Source organism: Chrysochloris asiatica, unplaced genomic scaffold (genome assembly GCF_000296735.1).
Source record: "Chrysochloris asiatica unplaced genomic scaffold, ChrAsi1.0 scaffold00056, whole genome shotgun sequence".
NCBI classification, from domain to species: domain Eukaryota; kingdom Metazoa; phylum Chordata; class Mammalia; order Afrosoricida; family Chrysochloridae; genus Chrysochloris; species Chrysochloris asiatica.
Window position 1 is genome coordinate 16,404,994 of NW_006408574.1, and position 20,287 is coordinate 16,425,280.

Sequence of the window (20,287 nt, forward strand, 5' to 3'; positions counted from 1 at the left end):
TTTTTTTTATTCACTGTCAACCTTTCGTGTGCATATGAGGCAATTAAAAACATCAGGACTTGGTTCAGGAGCACCTTAGTCCTCAAACTGACATCATTACTCTTGAACACTTCGAAGAGGTCTTGTACAGCAGATTTGCTTAATGTAATAACATTATATGATTATATGACGGCTGCTTCCATGAGTATTGATTATGGATCCAAGCAAAATGAATTCCTTAACAACTTGAATTTTTCTGTTTATAATGATGTTATTTATTGGTCCAGTTGCGAGGCTTTTGTTTTCTTTCCATTAAGGTGCAAGCCATACTAAAGAACACAGTCTTTGAACTTTATCAATAACTATTTCACATCTTCTTTGCATCAAGTAAGCAAGCTTGTGTTAACTACATATCACAGGCGGTTAATTAGTCTTCTTCCAATCTTGATGCCACATGCATCTTCATATAATCCAGTTTTTCAGATTATTTGTTCACATAGCCTGACGAAGTGAAGCGAAAGGATCCAATCCTGACACATACGTTTCCTGATTTTATACCAGCGAGTACCCCTTGTTCTGTTCAAAGGACTGCCTCTTGATCTATGTCCAGGTTCCTCATGAGCACAATTAAGTATTCTAGGATATCCATTCTTTACAATATTATCCATAGCTTGTGTTTCTCCCCACAACCAAATGCCTTTGCATAGTCACTAAAGCCCAAGTAACCATTGTTCTGGTATTCTCTGCTTTTTAGACAAGATCCATCTGATGTCAGCAATGATATCCTCAGTTCTATGTCCTCTTCTGAATCTGGTTGAAGGTTGACTTTCTGGCAGTTCCCGGCTGATGAACCTCTTGTGGCTGCTTTTTAATGACCTTTAGAAGAGTTTTACTTGCTGTGATATCAGTGCTAATGTTAGATGATTTCTACATTTCGTTGGGTCACCTTTCTTTGGAATGGTCACAAATATGAAAAAATTCTTGAGTACCTCTAGTGATACATCAGTTTTGTTTAAACATTTCAATTTTCATTCTACTAATTTCTGGAGACTTTTTTTTGGCACTGTCTTCAATGTCACTTGGATTTCTTCCTTTAGTGTACAGTGTCATCAGTTCTTGATCATATGGTATCTCTTGAAATGACTGAACATAGACCAGTTCTTTTTGCACAGTGTCTGAGTATTCCTTCCATCTTCTTTTGATGTTTCCTGCATAATTCAATATTTTGTCCATAGAACCTTTGACTATTGCAACCTCAGACCTGGATGTTTTCTTCAGTTCTTAGAATGAGGAATGCTGAAAGGGTACTTACCTTTTGGTTTTCTAAGCCCAGATCTTTGAAAGATTTCATTAGAGTACTTTGCTTTAAGTTCCTAAGCTGCCCTTAGGAATCTTCTGTTCAACACTCTAACTTCATACCTTTTATTTGCTTTGTTGTTGTTGTTAAATGCCATTGAATTGGTTCCGACTCATATCGACCCTGATAGGCTTTCCAAGGAGCTGATGGTGAGTTTGAACCTCCAAACTTGAGGTTCAAACTGACTTTGCAGTCCAGTGCATTAATCCACAGCGCCACATCAAATTCAAAACTTCTCTAAATTCCAAAGCAAGTTTCAGAGTTTACCAGTATCCATTTATCCATGTGGGTCTTTTCTTTCTTTTTAATGACCTTCGACTATCCTAATATATTCTTTTTTTGCAAATGACATTTTAATAATAAAAACAAGACAAAACAAAAATACAACCACAGAACAACACTGTATTCCCTCCATTCTAGTATGCAACAGTAGTGAGGATGGCCCAGGTTCAGGCAGCGTTTCATTCTGCTGTGCATAGGGTCACAATGGGTCAGTACCAACTTGATGGCACCTAACAACAACAACAAGTAGCAAATATGCAGAAGACCAATTAAAAATAGATTTTACTTCAAAATTCAGGGTCTTACTACACCTAGGAACATGTGTCAGGGTTACTTGTGGTGGTTTTGAACACCTTTTCATAGGGCTTATTATAGTCCTGTTTCAAAGTTCAGAAGGGGATAATCTGAGAAATGGTTTTAATTTTATGTTTTTTTCAAAAGATTCCTAGAGAACTGTTTTGTCTTCTCAGGTGTTAAATCGGGGTTATCTTTGGTAAACAGACAGATTTCTGTTAAGTCTGATCAAATAGCTTGAGGCAAAGACAATCTGAACCATAGTTCTTTCTTTGGGATTTTCCACAACACCATCATGAAAAAGATATTTTTAGTCTCATTAAAAAGCACTGCATTCGCATTTCTTCTGGATTCTGAATGTGCCAACAGAGCTTTTATTGCCTTTTTACCTGTATCTTGTTCAGTTCCAGCTGCGGCTCCTTTGAGCCGGGATGCTGGAGTTGCGGCTGGGGCTGATGTTGGGGCTGAAGCGGAGGCCTCCATACCATCTCGTGTAGACGTGTGTGCGAACCCCTGTGTCATATTCTTGATGTCATCCCACTGCTCCTCTGGTCTTTGGTCACTAGTTTCTAATACATGAAATTTGTTCTTGAGATGCTTGAAATTCAAGTGGGATACATTCCATGTCATATCTTGGCTCTCACGGACTTGTTTTAATTTTCTTCAGCTTCAGCCACAACTTGTATATGAGTATTTGATGGACCGGTCTATAATGCTGGCCTTCTTTTGATGATATTGAGCTTCAACATCATCTCTTCCCACAGATGTAGTCAATTTGACTCCTGTGTGTTTCAACTGGTGAGAAACACATGTATAGTCTAAACTTGTGTCTCTGAATAAAGGTATTTGTAGTGAATAAGTTATTATTGGTATTGTAAAATTCATCTGTCAGTTGGTAGTACAGTGGCAGATTGTGAGTTGCTATGATTCTGAAAGCTATGACACCGGTATTTTAAATAACAGCAGGGTCACCCATAGTGAACATGTTTCAGATGAGCTTCCAGAGGAAGACAGACTAGGAAGAAGGAGTGACGAACTACTTCCAAATATTTAGCCACTGAAAACCTTATGAATAGCAGAGAAACACCGGCAGATATAGTGCCAGAAAATGAGCCCCTCAAGTTGGAAGTCACTCAAAATGCTATTGGGGAAGATGTGCCTCCTCAAAGTAGAGTTGACTGTGATAAGGTGAATGGAGTAAAGCCCATGTGAGAAAAGCCTGCGGGACCTTCATTTGCTGATGGGGCACAACTCAAAATGAAGAGAAACAGTTGTAAACATCCATTGAAAAATCAGAACATGGTTTGTATGCAGTGATTCTGGGAAAATTGGAAGTTTTCAAAAATGAAATGGAATGCATAAACATTGATATCTTAGGCAATAGTGAGTGGAAATGGACTGGAATTGACCATTTTGAATAAGACAACCACATGGTTTACTATGTCGGAAATGACAAATTGAAGAGGAATGGTGTTGCTTTCATTGTCTAAAAGAACATATCCAGATCAGTCATGAGGTACAATGCCGTCTGTGATAGGATAATATCCATGCGACTACAAGGAAGCCCAGTTAATACCACTATTATTCAAATTTACACACCAACCACTACAGCCAGAGAGGATAAAAAAGAAGAATTCTACCAACTTCTTCAATCTGAAATTGATCAAATATGTATTGATCATTACTGGTGTTGGAATGCAAAGGTTAGGAGCAAAGAGGAAGGATCAGCAGTTGGAAAACATGGCCTTGGTGTTAGAAATGATGCTGGAGAACGCATGATAGAATTCTGCATAACCAATGATTTCTTCATTTCAAGTACCTTCTTTAGACAGCATAAGAGACAACTATACACATGAACCTCGCCCGATGGAACACATAGAAATCAAATCGACTACATCTGCAGAAAGAGAAGATGGAAAAGCTCCATATCATCAGTGAAAACAAGGCCAGGGGCAGACTGTGGAACAGATCATCAATTACTCATATGCAAATTCAAACTGAAGCTGAAGAAAATAAAAACAAATCCATGAGAGCCAAAATATGACCTTGAATATATGCAACCTGAATTTAGAGATCATCTGAATAACAGGTTTGATACATTAAACACTAAAGACAGAAGACCAGAAGAGTTGTGGGATGACATGAAGAATATCATACATGAAGAGAGCAAAAAGTCATTAAGAAGACAAGAAAGAAGGAAAAGGTCAAAATGGATGTCAGAAGAGACACTGAAATTTTCTCTCCAGCATAGAGATGCTAAAGCAAAATGGAAGAAATGAGGTGATCCAAGAGCTGAACAGAAAATTTCAAAGATCAGCTTGATAAGATAAAACCAAATATTACAACAAAACGTGCAAAGATCTGGAATAAGAAAATCAAAAAAGGAAGAACACGTTCAGCATTTCTCAGGCTGGGGGAACTGAATAAAAAATTCAAACCTCGATTTTCGTTATTGAAAGATTCATTGGGCAAATTATTGAATGAGTCAGAAAGCATCAAGAGAAGATGGAAGAAATACACAGTCACTGTACCAGAAGGATATGGTTAATGTTCAACTGTTTCAAGAGGTAGCATATGATCAAGAGCCAATGGTAATGAAGGAGGATATCCAAGGTGCATTGAAGGAATTGGCAAAGAACAACGACCAGGAACTGATGGAATAAAAATTGAAATCTTTCAAGAAAGTGAGGCAGCACTGGATGCATTCACTCATTTCTGCCAAGAAATTTGGAAGACAACTATCTGGCCAACTGATTGGAAGAGATGATTGGAAGAGATCCGTATTTGTGCCCATTTCAAAGAGAGGTGACCCAACAGATTGCAGAAATCATCAGACAATCTCTTTGATATCCCATGTGAATAAAGTTTTGCTCAAGTAATACAGAAATGGCTACAATCATACATTGACAGAGAACTTCCAGAGATTCAAGCCAGATTCAGAACGAGGGATATCATTGCTGATGTCCAATGGATCTTGGCTGAAAGCAGAGAATATCAGAAAGATGTTTACCCGTGTTTTATTGACTATGCAAAGGCTTTTGATTGTGTGGACCATGACAAGCTATGGACAACATTGTGAAGTATGAGTATTCTGGAACACTTAATTGTGCTCATGAGGAATGTGTACCTGGACCAAGAAGCAGTTGTTCAACCAGAACATAGGAAAACTGAATGGTTTAAAATTTTAAAAAAAAGTTGTGTGTCAAGGAGGTGTTCTTTCACCATACTTATTCAACCTGTATACTGAGCAAATAATCTGAGAAGCTGGGTTATATGCAGAAAAACATGGCATCAGGATTGAAGGAAGACTCATTAACAACCTGTGATATGCAGATGATACAACCTTGCTTGCTGAAAGTGAAGAGGACTTAAAACATTTACTGATGATGATCAAAGAGCACAGCCTTCGGTATGGATTACATCTCAATGTAAAGAAAACAAAAATCCTCACCACGGGACCAATAAACAACATTCTTATCAATGGAGAAAAAATTGAAGTTGTTCATTCTTCTTGGATCAACTATCAACACTCACGGAAGCAGCAGTCAAGATATCAAGTGACATATTGCTTTAGGCAAATCTGCTGCACAGGATCTTTTTAAAGTGTTGAAGAGCAAAGATGTCAGCTTGAGGACTAAGGTGTACCTGACCCAAGCCATGGTATTTTCAATAACTTCATATGAATGAGAAAGCTGGACAGTGAATAAGGAAGACTGTAGAAGAATTTAGGCTTTTGAGTTATGGTAATGGAGGGGAATATTGAAAGTGACATGGGCTTCCAAAAGAACCAATAGATCCATTTTGAAATAAGTGCAGCCAGAGTTCTCTTTGGAGTCCAGAATGGCCAAACTTCATATCTCATACTTCAGACATATTGTCAGGCAGGACCAGTCACTGCAGAAGGATATCATGTTTGGTAAGGTGGAGGGTCAGAAAAAAAGAGGAGGACCCCCAGCGAGAATGATTGGCCAAGTGACAGCATCGATGGACTCAAGTGTATCAACAGTGGTGAGGTTGGCCCAGGATCGGGCAGTGTTTTGTTCTGCTGTGCATAAGGTCGCTATGGATCAGTACTGACTCTATGGCACCTAACAACAAGAACAACATTGCAAAATTCTATCATGTGATCTCCAGCATCATTTCTAATATTAATGCCATAGTTTCCAATCACTGATCCTACCTCTTTGTTACCAAATTCACATCTAAGCACCAGTAATTATCAATGTCTCTTGAGTACATGTGTAATTTTAATCTGAAGAATTTGTAGAAATCTTCAATTTCTTCATCAATTTCATTCGTTTTAGTGAACAAATTTGAATGACAGTTGTATACATTTGTCTTCTTTGCAGGTGTATGATATTATCCTATCACAGATAGTATTGTATTTCAAGGTAGGTCACGAAATGCTCTTTTTGATGATGAATATACGGAATCCTGGTGTGGTGCTGTGGGCTAATATAAGACTGCAAAGACATTTGAACTTCAAGGTCAGTGGTTCAAGCTCACCAGCTTCTTCTTGGAAACCCTATACAGGGTCACTCTGATCGGAATCGACTCGATAGCACTTAACATAACATGCATTTATATTTGAAATTGACTCAATCAATTATGGGGTGTGCAATCCTAAAATCAGTAGGGCATGCCAGCAGATTGGCAGTTTGGCAGGAGTTAGTGCTGTAGTCCTGAAGTAGATTTTCTTATTTTCCAGAAAATCTGAGTTTGTGTTAATAAGGCCTTTCCATTGGTTAGATGGAGACCACCCACATTATTGAGTGTTATCTCCTTTACTAAAAGTCGACTCAGTTTCCATGCAGACCACATTTAGAAAATACCTTTACAGGTACATCTCCATTAGTGTTTAATGAAATAACTAGGTACTGTATCCTCTGTGGCATTTAACAACAACAATACCCTAGTTAAAGGAGCTCTGATAGCATAATGGATTACGAGCTGGGCTGACAGCAAGATCAGCAATTCAAATCTACCACCTGCTCCATGGGAGACAGATGAAGCTTTCTATTCCCATAAAGATTTACAGCCTTGGAAACCCATAAGGGGTGGCTACCAATTAGAACCAGCTTGGTGGCACACAACTACCACCCTATCTTAGTCACCACTGCTCATCTGCCAGTGTGTTGTACCATGAGGACTTGTGTTTGCTGTGATGCTGGAACTATGCTACTGATGATTTCAATACAAGTATTGTCACCCACTGTGGGCAAGCTTCAATGGAGCTTCCAAACTAAGACAGAGTAGGAAGTATGACAGATGAACTACTTCTGGAGGGTTGCCCACTGAAAACCTAGTGCATACCAGTGGAGCATTGTCTGATATAGTGCAGGAAGATGAGCCCCTCAGGTTAGAAGTCACTTAAAGTACAAGTGAGAAAGAACTCTCTTCTCAAATTAGAGTTGAACATAATGGCGTAAATAAATCAAAGCTTTTGGGATGTTCATTTGCTGATGGGACACAACTTAAAATGAGAAGAAAGTGCTGCAAGCATCCATTAATAATCAGAACATGGAATGTACAAAGTATGAATCTAGGATAATTGTGTCAGTATCAATATCCGAGGCATTAGCGAGCTGAAGTGAACTGGTAATGGCTGCTTTGAAGAAGATAATCCTATGGTTTACTATTCCAGAAATGACAGGTTGACTAGGAATGGTATTACAGTCATCATATGTGTGTGTGTATGTGTGTGTATATATAGATATTATATATATATAGTGTATATATATATATATATATATACATACATATAATAAAGCTATAAACATTTCATATGTATATCTATTTATGTCAATATTTATTGATATCGATATATAAGGGGCTTCGAAACTTCATAGAAAAATGGAATTGAAAGATTATGAAAATTTTCCACACACTTTTTGTAGCCCCCATGTACACATACACGCACATATGTTTACATACACACATTGTTGTTGTAGTCATTAGTTACATCGAGTCAGTTCGGATTCAGAGAGACCCTCTCCACAACAGAACGAAACACTGCCCTGCCCTGTGCCATGCCCCCATCATTCCTAGGTTTGAGCTCACTGTTTTAGTATAAATGCATACATCCTATTGGTTCAGTTTCTCTGGAGAGCCCTGACTGAGATACTGAAACACTTCGAAAGCATTATACTAATGGAAGACAGGCAGTCACAAAAGACCATACATAATGTATACGACATGTCCAGTGTAGGTAAATATACAGAGTTAGAAATTACACTAGTGATTGCTTAGGGCAGGGGTGAGCAGGAGGATGCTTAAGAATTCAATGGCAATATAAACACTTTGTGTGTAGATGGTGATAATGGTTGTACAGCTTGTGACTTTAAAGTACAAAAAAATCATGTTATATAAATTATAATTAAACACAGCTGTTAAGGAACCCTGGTGGCAGAGTGAATGATACACTAAGCTGCCAACCACAAGGTCAACAGTTCAAGTTCACCAGACTCCTCAGAAGAAAGATCAGGCTTTCTGAACCCTTAAGGACTGACAGCCTCAGAAACCATGTACAGTTCACTATGAGTCAGAATCAACTCAACTGCACACAACCACAACCACCACAGCTGTTAAGAATTAGATGGTTAACTTGAAGCTATCATCTAGGCTCTCCTAGCACACATACACATAGAGTTTAAACATTGCCATTGTTGTGAAGTGCGGTTCAGTCGGTTCTGATCCATAGTGACCCTGCATAGGGTTTCCAAGGAGCAGCTGGTGAGCTTGAACCACCGACCTTGCAGTTCAAACAGCTTTGCAGTCTGGTGCATTAACCCACAGCGCCAAACCAGAGTCTTATGATATTTATAAATAAAAAAAATAGGAGTATCATTTTCATTTTACTTGGATCCACAATCAACACTCATGCAGACAACAGCCAAGAAATCAAACAGCATATTGTATTAAGCAAGTCTGTTGCACAAGCTCGTTTCTCTTCAAGTGTTCAAAAGCAGAGCTATCACTTTGAAGACTAAGGTATGCTGATCAAGCAATAATATTTTCAATAGCTCCTTAAGCATGTGCAAGTTGGACAGTGAATAAGGAAGACTCTAAAATAAATGATGTATTTGAGTTGTGGTGTTGGAGAAGGTCCCACGGACTGCCAGGGGAAACAGGTTTATGTTGGAAAAAGTATAACCAGAGTGCGCCTTAGAAGTGAAGATGACAAGACTTCATTCCTCAAGAGGAGCCAGTACTTGGAGGAGGTCAACATGTTTGGTAAAGTGCCGGATCAGTGAAAAAGAAGAAGACTCCTAATGACATGGATTGGCACAGTGGCAGCAGTACTGGGTACAAGTCTAACAAAACTGTGAGGTCAGTGCTGGAGTGGGCAGGGTTTCATTTTCTTGTATAGAGTCACTATGAGTCAGAACCGACTCAATGGCACATAAGAACAGTATCATTTGTCTTATAAATATCAAACTTTATAAAATTCATGGGTCCTAAGCAATTTCCTGTAAGCAATCTATTATTTAAGTTTACAACATCAAATTCAGAAGAGGATGGGATTCAGCAGCTGAAAGGTGTCAGGTTTGGGTTTCAAAAGTAGGCCAGTGTCTACTATTCATGCTTGGCCCCAAAGGAGTGGCACTGGCAAATTTTAATAAGTGTTTGTTGTCTTTTTTAAACAGATACACCTTAATTATTAATTAACACAAATGTAGGTCAGCTATAAATACTAGACTGCCAGGTTTACTTCTAGCAGAAAAGCTGAACTGTTCTCAGATTGGTGAACATCTCTTGCAAATAAAAATAAATAGATGGATTGTGAGTCTGGTACCGGACAGGGCAGTGTTTCATTCTGTTGTACACAAGGTCACTGGGAGTTGGAACCAACTGGACAGCACCTAACAACAACATGTAAATGATGAAAAACAATTTCTCATAAGAATGTTTTTCTACCTTTTATTTTCAGCTCATTCAAAGTGTGTTGTATAACTGTGTAAGACATGTATCTCTTACCATCCTGGGTAGGAGGTAAGGCAACACTGGGAAACGCTGACATTTCAAAAGTGCCCAACCACTAGCGTTTCAAGCAGAATGAGACAAGAGAAATTTCTATATTTTAATCATTGGAATGCTACTCCTTTCCTGCATTATGGTGGCCATTTAGGTAGAGGTCATTGGATAATATCACTTCCCTTGGACTTCCACCTGGCTTCCTCCCTAGCTTCTGCCCTCCTCTACCCAATAAGTCTGACAAAGCTCAAAAGATTTTTCATAAATTATTTTTTTTAATATTTTTTTTTCAGAGATCTCTAAAATGGTTATCAGGGTGTTGAAAATTTTTAACTTGTGCCCCTATTTCCTCTTTTCCTATATCTTATCATTAAACACATTGTGGAATTGTCTAGAGGCAGAAACACAAAAGCAGATGGATATGTGACTTTCATTACTCAAAATAAGGCTCTGGCTCTCTCATTTTATCCCTTGGCTGTAACACTGTAAAGCCTTCTGGGAAGCAGTCTGATTAACAGCATGAAAATACACATAACCCTGGACACTTTATTATCCTTCATGAGATCCCATAATCATCTGAGAATCTGAAATGCATGAAAATATCTACCACAGCATTATTTATCAGAGACCAAAATTATATCAAAATCTATAAAAGTGTGGCAAATGTACAATTAATTAACCATCAAAGCACAAAATAATTAGAGTCAACACAATTAAATTACCAGGGAATTTTAATAATATAGAAATATTTATGATATGAAGAGCAGGAAGCAAAATTATATAGATCTTACACACACACACACACACACACACACACACCACCACCACCACCACCACCACCACTTTTCTGTCAGTGTGTCATATTGTGGTGGCCTGCATGTGGCTGTGATGCTGGAAGTTATGCCAACGGTATTTTATACACCAGCAGCGTCACCCATGGTGGATAAGTTTCAATGGCGCTTCCAAATAAAACAGACCAGAAAGAAGGAGAGGTGAACTACTTCTGAAAGTTTACTCACTAAAAATCTCATAAATAGAATAGTCAGATAGAATGCAGGAAGATGAACTCATGAACAGCAACAGAACATAGATATAATGTTAGAAGGTGAGCCCCTCTGGTTGGAAGAAACTCAAAATATGACTTCAGACGAGCTAACTCCTCAAAGTAGAGTTGACCATAATGACCTGAATAGAGCAAAGCATTCAGAACCATCATTTATTTACTGATGGGGTGCAATTCAAAATGCAGATAAACAGCTTCAAATGTACATTAATAATTGGAGCATGGAATGTACAAAATATGAATCTAGGAAAATTAGAAGTTGTCAAAAAAATTAAATGGAACACATAAACATTGACATCCTAGACATTAGTAGCTGGAAAGGACTGGCATTGGCCATTTTGAATCAGACAATCATATGGTATCACATTCATCATCAAAGAAAACATTTCAAAAGCTATCTTGAGGTACGTTTCTGTCTGTGATAGGACAATATCCATATATCTACAAGGAAGACCAGTTACAGCCACTAGTATGAAAATTTGTGCACCAACCACTAGAGTCAGTGATGATGAAACTGAAGAATTCTACCAACTACTTCAGTAGGAAACTGATCAAACATGCAAGCAAGATGTATTGATATTTGCTGGTGATTAGAATGTGAAACTTGGAAACAAAGAGAAAGGATCAGTAGTTGGAAATTATGGCTTGGTGATAGAAATGATGCTTGAGATTACATGATACATTTTGCAAGATAAACAACATATTCATTACAAAATCTTTTTAAACATCATTTTTAAAAAATCATACAAATGGACCTTACAATGTAGAATATTCAGGAATCAAACAGATTACATCTGTGGGAAGAGAGGAGGAAAAATATGACATTGAATATATCAGACCTGAATTTAGAGACCTCGTCAAGAATAAATTTGATGAATTAAACACTAATGACTGAAGACCAGAAGAGCTGTGAAGTCACACCAACATCATATTGGAAGAAAACAAAATGTTAGTAAAAAGACAAGAACAAAAGAAAATACCAAAATGGACATCAGAAAACACTCTCTAAAACTTGCTCATGCGTGTACAGAAGCTAAAGCAAAAGGAAGAGATGAATTTAAAAGGATGAACTGAAATGTTCAAATGGTAGCTTGAGAAGAAAAATTAAAATATTATAATGAAATGTGCAAAGACCTGGAGTTAGAAAACCAAAAGTGAACACCAAGCTCAGTATTTCTAAAGGTGAAAGAAATGAACAAAAAATTCAAGCCTAGATTTGAAGAATAATACTGGAAAAATATTAAATAATCCAGAAAGCATCAAAAGAAGATGAAAGGAATACAGTGTACCCAAAAGAAATACTCAATGTTCAAACATTTCACAAGGTAACAAATGACGAATAACTAATGGTACTGAAGGAACAAGTTCAAGTTGCGCTGAGGCATTGGCAAAGGAGAAGGCTCTAGTAATTTACGGAATACAAATTGAAAATTTTCAACAAACTGATGTAGTACTACAGATGTTCACTCATCTATGCCAAGAAATTTGGAAGACAGCTACCTGGCCAACCAATTGGAAGAGATTCATAATTGGGCCCATTCTAAAGAGAGGCAACCCAACATAATGCATAAATCATCTAACAATATCAGTAATATCACATGCAAGTTAAACATTGCGGAAGATACTTTAAAAACCATGACAACAGTACACAGACAGGAAATTGTCTTAAATTCAAGCCAGATTTGGAGAGGACATAGAAGTTAGAAATCATTACTGACATCAGATGGATCTTGGCTGAAAGCAGATAATACCAGAAAGATGTTTACTTGTGCTTTATTGACTAAGCAAAAGCTTTTGACTATGTAGATCATGACAAGTTATGGATACATTGGGAAGAATGGGTATTCTAGAATACTTAATTGTGTTTATAAGGAACCTGTACACAAACCAAGACACAGTCATTAGAACAAATCAATGTGGTTTAAAATCAGGAAAGGTATGTGCCAAGGATATACCCTTTCACCATATTTATCCAATCTGTACACTAAGTAAGTAATACAAAGAGCTGCATTATATATGAAGTAGAACATGACATCAGAATTGGAGGAAGACTCATGAACAACCTGTGATATGCAGATGATTCCGCTTTGCTTGCTGGAAGCAAAGTAGACTTGAAATACTGCTGAAGATTAAAGATCAAGGTATAGATGACACCTCAAAGTAATGAAAACAAAAATCCTCACAACTGGACCGATAAATAACATCACAATAAAGGGAGACAAGATAGAAGTTGTCAAAGACTTCAGTTTGCTTAGATTCACAGTCAACACTTATGGAAGCAGCAGCTAAGAAATCCATGGACAGAATGTATTGAGTAGAGTCCTGGGGTGGTGTTGTAGGATAAGCACTGGACCACAAAGTTGGTTTGAACCTCAAGGTTGGTAGTTCAAACTCACTAGCCACTCCTCAGAAAACCTATATAAGATCACTGTCACTCAGAACTCACTGGACATCACTTAATAACAACAACAAGGCATTGGGTAAATCTCCTGCACAAGTCTTCTTCAAAGCTTTAAAGAGCAAAACTATCAGTTTGAGAACTAAAGTTTGCCTGAACCAAATCATGATATTTTCAATCAAGTAATTCACATGTGAAAGATGGAAAATGAATAAGGAAGACCATAGAATAATAAATGCACTTGAATTATGTTATTGGAGAAGAATATTAAAAGTATCATGGACTGTCAGAGGAACAAACAAATCTGTCTCAGAGGAAGTACATATAGAATGATCCTTAACAGTGAGGATGTCTAGTCTTCATCTCTCACACTTTGGACAAATCAGGATGGACCAGTCTCTGGAGAAAGTTATCATGCTTGGTAAAGAGCAAGACGCCAAAAAGATGGATTGGCAGAGCGATGGCAGCAATGGGTTAAAAATAGCCACAATTGTGAGGGTTTGGTTCTGTTGTGCATAAGGTCACTATGAGTCAGAACCTTCTCGGGGATACTTAGCAACAACAACAACAGTAACAACAACACATGCACAATTCTATATTATATAATGATGACTTTACATAAAATACAGAGGGAACTATAAGAAATATGGCAGCTCACAATTCCCAGTACTTTTGATACTTTGATTTCAGAAGTTCTAAAATGCACATGAGAAAAAAAGTAAATAAGAGAAAATTTGGGGGGAAAATAACAGCGGGAGTTTGATTATTTGATCAATTTACAGGAAAAGGTGTAGTCTAATTTTTTTTTAAGTTTCTGAAAAATGGTATGAAACTTTTCTGCCTTTTTATGAAAGATAATGTAACAAACAAAAAATGGCTGAAATTAGAATAAAAATGGCTCTGAAGAAGAATAAATGACTTTCTAAATGTAACAGTGAGATTAGGTATCAAGAGCTATTCTGAGTTACTCCTTATTGTGGACCAGCTAAATAGAATAGAAAGGCATCTGTTTGGGCAGCTTGGGTACTAACTTACATAGCATTAGATGGCTAAGCCCATGAAATACAGCTGCTAATGTGGCTTCATTTCAATGGTATTCATCTCTTCAATATCCAAATTGATTTTCATAAGAAATATGATAGACAAATATTTTTTTAGTAAGTCATGTGCACTGCCATTTCGATGAGGAAAGTTTTAGCTAAAACATTAAATTTTTGTTGTTGTTGTAAAGTGCCATAGAGTTGGTTCCTACTCATAGTGACCCTGTTTAGGGTTTCTAAGGAGTGGCTGGTGAGTCTGAGCCACTGACCTTGCAGTTCAAACTGACCTTGTGGTCCAGGGCTTATCCTACAGCACCACACCAAGACTCTAAAATACGGCATACTTATAGATATTTTCAGTGATGTTTGATAATTAAAATCCTAGTTGTGATGAGTCTGAGTTGGTTAAAAATAAATTATGTGGAATTCTCAGAAATGTATAATCAAACCATATTTGTAGGTTAATAGAAGCCCTGGTGATACAAAGGTTCAAGCATTTGGCTACTAACATAACTGAAAGGTTGGTGGCTGGAAGCCACCAGCTGCTCTGCATAAGAAAGATGTGGCAATCTGTGTCTGTAAAGTTACAGCCTTGGAAACCCCATAGTTCTGTTCTGCCCTCCAGGGTCCCCATGAGTTGATTGGATGAACTTGACTCAACAACAGTGAGTTTTGTTTGGGTTTCGTTCCCTTAATAAAATGTAGGTTGATCTATTACACTTCATGCCATGTTAAGGAAGAAAGAATATATTTGTTTTCTTATAGTAACATTTACATACTTTAAGTCCCACATATTGTTGTTAGGAGCTCTGGTAGCATAGTGGTTATGAATCTAGCTGTTAACCTCAAGGTTAGCAGTTTGAAACTATTAGCTGTTCTGTGGGAGGAAGATGAGGCTTTCTGCTCCCATAAAGATGAGCAGCCTTGGAAACCTATGCTGGGTCATTATGAATTGGAACCAACTATATGGCACACTACCACCACCACCACTGTTGTTTGTTGCCACTGAGTCAATTTTGACTTAGGGTGGCACTATGTGTGTAGAGTAGAACCGCATTTTGGGCCTTTTCACGGAAGTGACCTTTTGAAATAGATTTCCTGGCCTCTCTTCCCAGGTGCCCTTGGATGAGTTCAAATGGTCACCATTTTGTATAATACATAATCATTTGCATCAGCCAGAACTCCCTAGTTTCACTGAAGAGCCACGAATCTTAAGCATCTATGCAAAGTACTAAAGTAGCTACATTATGAGTAAACACTCTTACTGCAATACTGCAAAACAACTGAAGTAGGTTGGTAATTTTCAATTTGATACACGGTGAATTTCAAATTTTATCTAACAAATTCAAAACAGACCAAAAGGAAGAAATGGTGCATGGCTCTAATAAAAAAGATTGCAGTTGTAAACAAGTGTGTACCCAAACACTCAAGAAATAATTATAATTTAACAACAAGTAACAATCGCAATTCATCAATGAAAAAACGAAAGGTTAGATTTCATTCTTTTATTTTTTTCTCCAATTCTTTTTTGATAAGTCAATCTTATTGTCTAATAATAAACACAATTGAAAGTTTAAATTTCCTAGGGGAGAATAGCATTGGAAAGATTTGCTAATTTCATAAAAAAATTGAATTAAAGCTATACCATTAACACTGAGGGCCTGTGGAGTCTTAGATATTTTAGTTGGTATTTAAGTTCTGGAGTCCTGGTGTGGCTCTGTGGGTTAATGCACCAGACTGCAAAGCCATTTGAACTGCATAGCCATTTGAACTGAAAAGCCATTTGAAGGTTGGTGGTTCAAGCTCACCAGCTGCTCCTCGGAAACCATCTACAGGGTCGCTATGGGTTGGAACCGACTCGATGGCACTTCACAGCAGCAGCAGCAACATAGGTTAAGCACTACAATACTAACCATAAGGTTGACAGTTCAAACACACCAGCCACTCCTTGGAAACTCTATACAGGGTCACTATGAGTTGGAACCGCCTCCACAGCACATAACAACAATACGTTTAATCTTTGAAACAATGTATTTTCTCATATTATTATCCTCATTTTAAGCTCAATATATCAGATGTTGAAAACAAACTCACTTGCTTATGCTGACCCAACTAGAATTTGGAAAAGACAGTATTTGAATTCTGACATATGTATTTCTTCATGGAACATAAAATTGGAGCATGAAACAATATCATCTAGAGCTTCATGGCCATAGGGAAACCTCAGAGGACCCTGAGAAGCATCTGCAACTTTAATCAACATTCACAGACCGAATAATGCTTGTCACACTTCAAAGGGATGACATATTCTTTAAATCTAGGTAGTATTTAACATACTCAAAAACTTATCAGGGAAATTACATACCATCCTAAAGTCATTATATACAAAAAAACAAAAAACAATGCTGAAGCATTTCATCTGGTTAGCACATGAACTACGCTTCAAAGTCTGAAAATTCTACAAAGTTGTTTATTTTTAAGAAAATAAATGAATGAACAAATAAATCCCAGCTCTAAGGGACAATCCTTCTCCACAATCTCTTCACCAAGCCCTTATTTATAGAAAGCAATTATTTTCAGCAGAAGGAAATCACAGAGATTAGAGTCTTTTTCTTGGAGTGGAAGAAGGTTTAGCAGACTCTTGGCAGTGTTCCAAGCTGTTAACCTTGATTTCATAAACTAACAAAGGACGCTCCAGTCATTAGGAAAGCGTTTAATAGTCAAGGATTGGTGGTTGGTTTGAATGTAGTTAAGTTTTACCCAATTTTCTTTTCCTTGGTGGTTAAGTCACTTGTCTGAAGGGATACCCCAAACCGGCACTTTCTGGAGTTATGGAAATTGCAACTAAACAAAACAAACATACAAAAGAACTTGCTATATCTCGTTTTTCACATTCAAGCTTCGAATGCATACATTTTCTTAAATTGGTTTTCACTGGTTCCTCCACTTTATTTTGTCAATGTGCTATAATAAAATGTTGCTGTTGTTGTTACGTGCGTTCTAGTTGGTTCCGACTCATAGCAACCCTGTATAGGGTTTCGGAGGAGCGGCTGGTGATTTTGAACTGCCAACCTTGAGGTTCAAATAGACCTTGCAGTCCAGCACAATAGCCCACAGTGTCACAGCAGTCTAAAGTGGAAATGACTGGACTGTTGACAAGTGTCCAGCACAAGGTCAACTGTGGTGTGTTTAAGTGTGCTGTTTTTTTGTTTTGTTTTGTTTTGTTTTGTTTTACACGGAGCTGCTTTTTCCTTGAAAAGAAATACCACTACAATGTATTGAACTTTGGAGATCCAGGTATCCAGTTTTCCACCAGTGCCTTGGATGTGGAGAAGTGTCCCTTTTAAATAATACATCACCTCTTGAAATCTAATGTTCTTTGATTGGTAATCAGTATCCCAAGTTGTAGATACGGAGAGAAAGGGGTAATAGCAGATATGCTCGGAGTTTGTCTGACCCTGGCAGGTGTGGTGGCCTACGCATTTTCTCAAAATTGGTTTGCTTAGGAAAATTAACTACTTTTTAAATGCATTTTCTTTTTAACGAATAGTTTTAGGTTTACAAAAAAATTAGGCAGATAATATTATGGACGCCCATAGTACCCCTGGATTTCTTTTCCTATTATTAGCACATTACATTACTTTGGTACATTTGTTACAATTAAGGGACCAATATTGGTAAATTATTAACTGAAGCCCATAGTTTACACAAGGGTTCATTCTTTGCATTGTACATTCTATGGGGTTTTGGCAAATATATAATATCATGTACCCACCATTATAGGGTCATACAGGATAGCCTCCCTGTCCTAAAAATGCCCTGTATTATTCTTATTCATATCATTCTCTCTTTCCCAAACCAAGCCATTAACTTTGCACTGCATTAAACACATCCTTTTAATTTATAAGTATTAATATTGACAGCTATCCCTGTAGGATAAGCATTGGACTACTAACCTCAAAGTTGGCAGTTCCTCAAAAACCCCAAACATGGTCACTATGATTCAGAACCAACTCCACAGTACTTAACAACAACTATTTTAAACCAAGGGTATATATACATAAGCATTTCCATAAAAGATATTTCTATGCCTTATTAAAGTATCAAAACATTCTTAAAGGAATGAAGATGAAATTCTGCATTAGAATGTAGAGGAGCTTCAAAAAATTCTAATAAGATATTGATAAGGTAAACAGATGAACATATTTCAAAGGAATTCTATAATTATAAAACAGAAAGAGAGATGAAAAATGGGGCATGAAGAAACAACACTGTAGAAACAGCAGATGTGAACACAATTTAGAAAAATCATTATGTTTTGTATTGTTCCTTGTAGTAGGATCACAGTTTCAAGTTTACATTTTGTGTGTGAGATGATTTTTTAAAACATTTTATTACAGTTCATTTTCTCTATGAGATTTTAAGTCTCATTAATACAGGTTCCATGTTAACTTTCACTCACTAATTGATCTTTCAAGGTAAGATCTGGTGCTGGCTCATGAGAATTCTTTAATGCTGTTATTGTTAAGTACAGTTAAATTGGCTTTGACTCATGGTGGTGGTGGTGGTATACGGTGGAGTCGGTTCCAACTCATACTTACCCTGTACAGGATTTCCGAGGCTGTAAATCTTTACAGGAACAAAAAGCCTCATTTTTCTCCTACAGAACTGCTGGTAGTTTTGAACTGCTGACACTGAGCTTAGCAGCCCGACTTGCTCTGACTCATAGTGAGCCTCTATATGGTTTCTGAGGAGTGGCTGGTGAACTTGAACAGTTAACCTTGTGGTTCAAACTGACCTTGTGGTCCAGTGCTTATCCCACCGGACTTTAAAAGAACCATTACAAACCCTTCAGTGCTCAATATTTTTGGCATGTGTTAAATGCAGTAAAAGGAAAACCCCAAATGTTTTCCCAGGATGGAATTTCTTGGATAGGTATTATGTCAGAATGGCAGTTTATAGGTTAAACTTCAAAGCAGGAAACTACAGAGATCCTACCATCCAGCAAAAGCATTACAATTAATGAGATGTGGGGTTATATTTTTGAAAGGGTTTATATAATTTTCAAGATCATGATTAAATAAATAAAAGATGTTAATATTTTATTAATAGTATCAATGATCTGTTTTGGGACTTCTGATGTGGTGCTGTGGGTTTCTGTGCTGGGCTGCAAAGTCAGTTTGAACCTCAATGTCGGTGAAGTCGGTTTGAACCTCAAAGTCAGTGGTTCAAGATTACCAGTTGTTCCTTGGAAACCCTATACAGGGTTGCTATAGGTCGGAACTGACTCAAAGGCACTTAACAACAATAAAAACAACTGATCTTCTAGAAAACCATATCAATTACAGAATAGACTTAATGTACAGCAATCTTGTGCCATTACTATCATTATTTTATTAGTGAGACTGATGCCCAAATATGTAAAGTACTTTACACTACTTTACACTAGAATCAAGTACATTGCCGAGACAGGACTTGAACATTTGCTTTAGGAATTCAAAGCCAGTAAGTATTATTTTTACCACATCCTATTGTCTCTTGACCAAATTAGAATGACATGTAAGACTTGTCATTGACTTCCGCAACGCTGCAGGTTGATAATTAGACACTGAAAAAAGTTTGCACAAGGAATAAATAAATGAAGAAGTTTATTAAAGTTTACACACTTTATTGTACTAGCTCTGGGAAAGACAATGATTACAGAAACCAAGGAATGGCAATGAAATTCACCTCCAGAATGCTAAAATGATTAGGAAAGTTCCATTTATATACAAAATGATTAGTTCTGATTCATGCTGTGCAAATTTATTATTAGTTCATTAGAACCATATAGGCAGACCCTTCTTCCCCTATGACAAACAATTCTCAATTATGGGAAAGGGGAATTCAACCAATTGCTA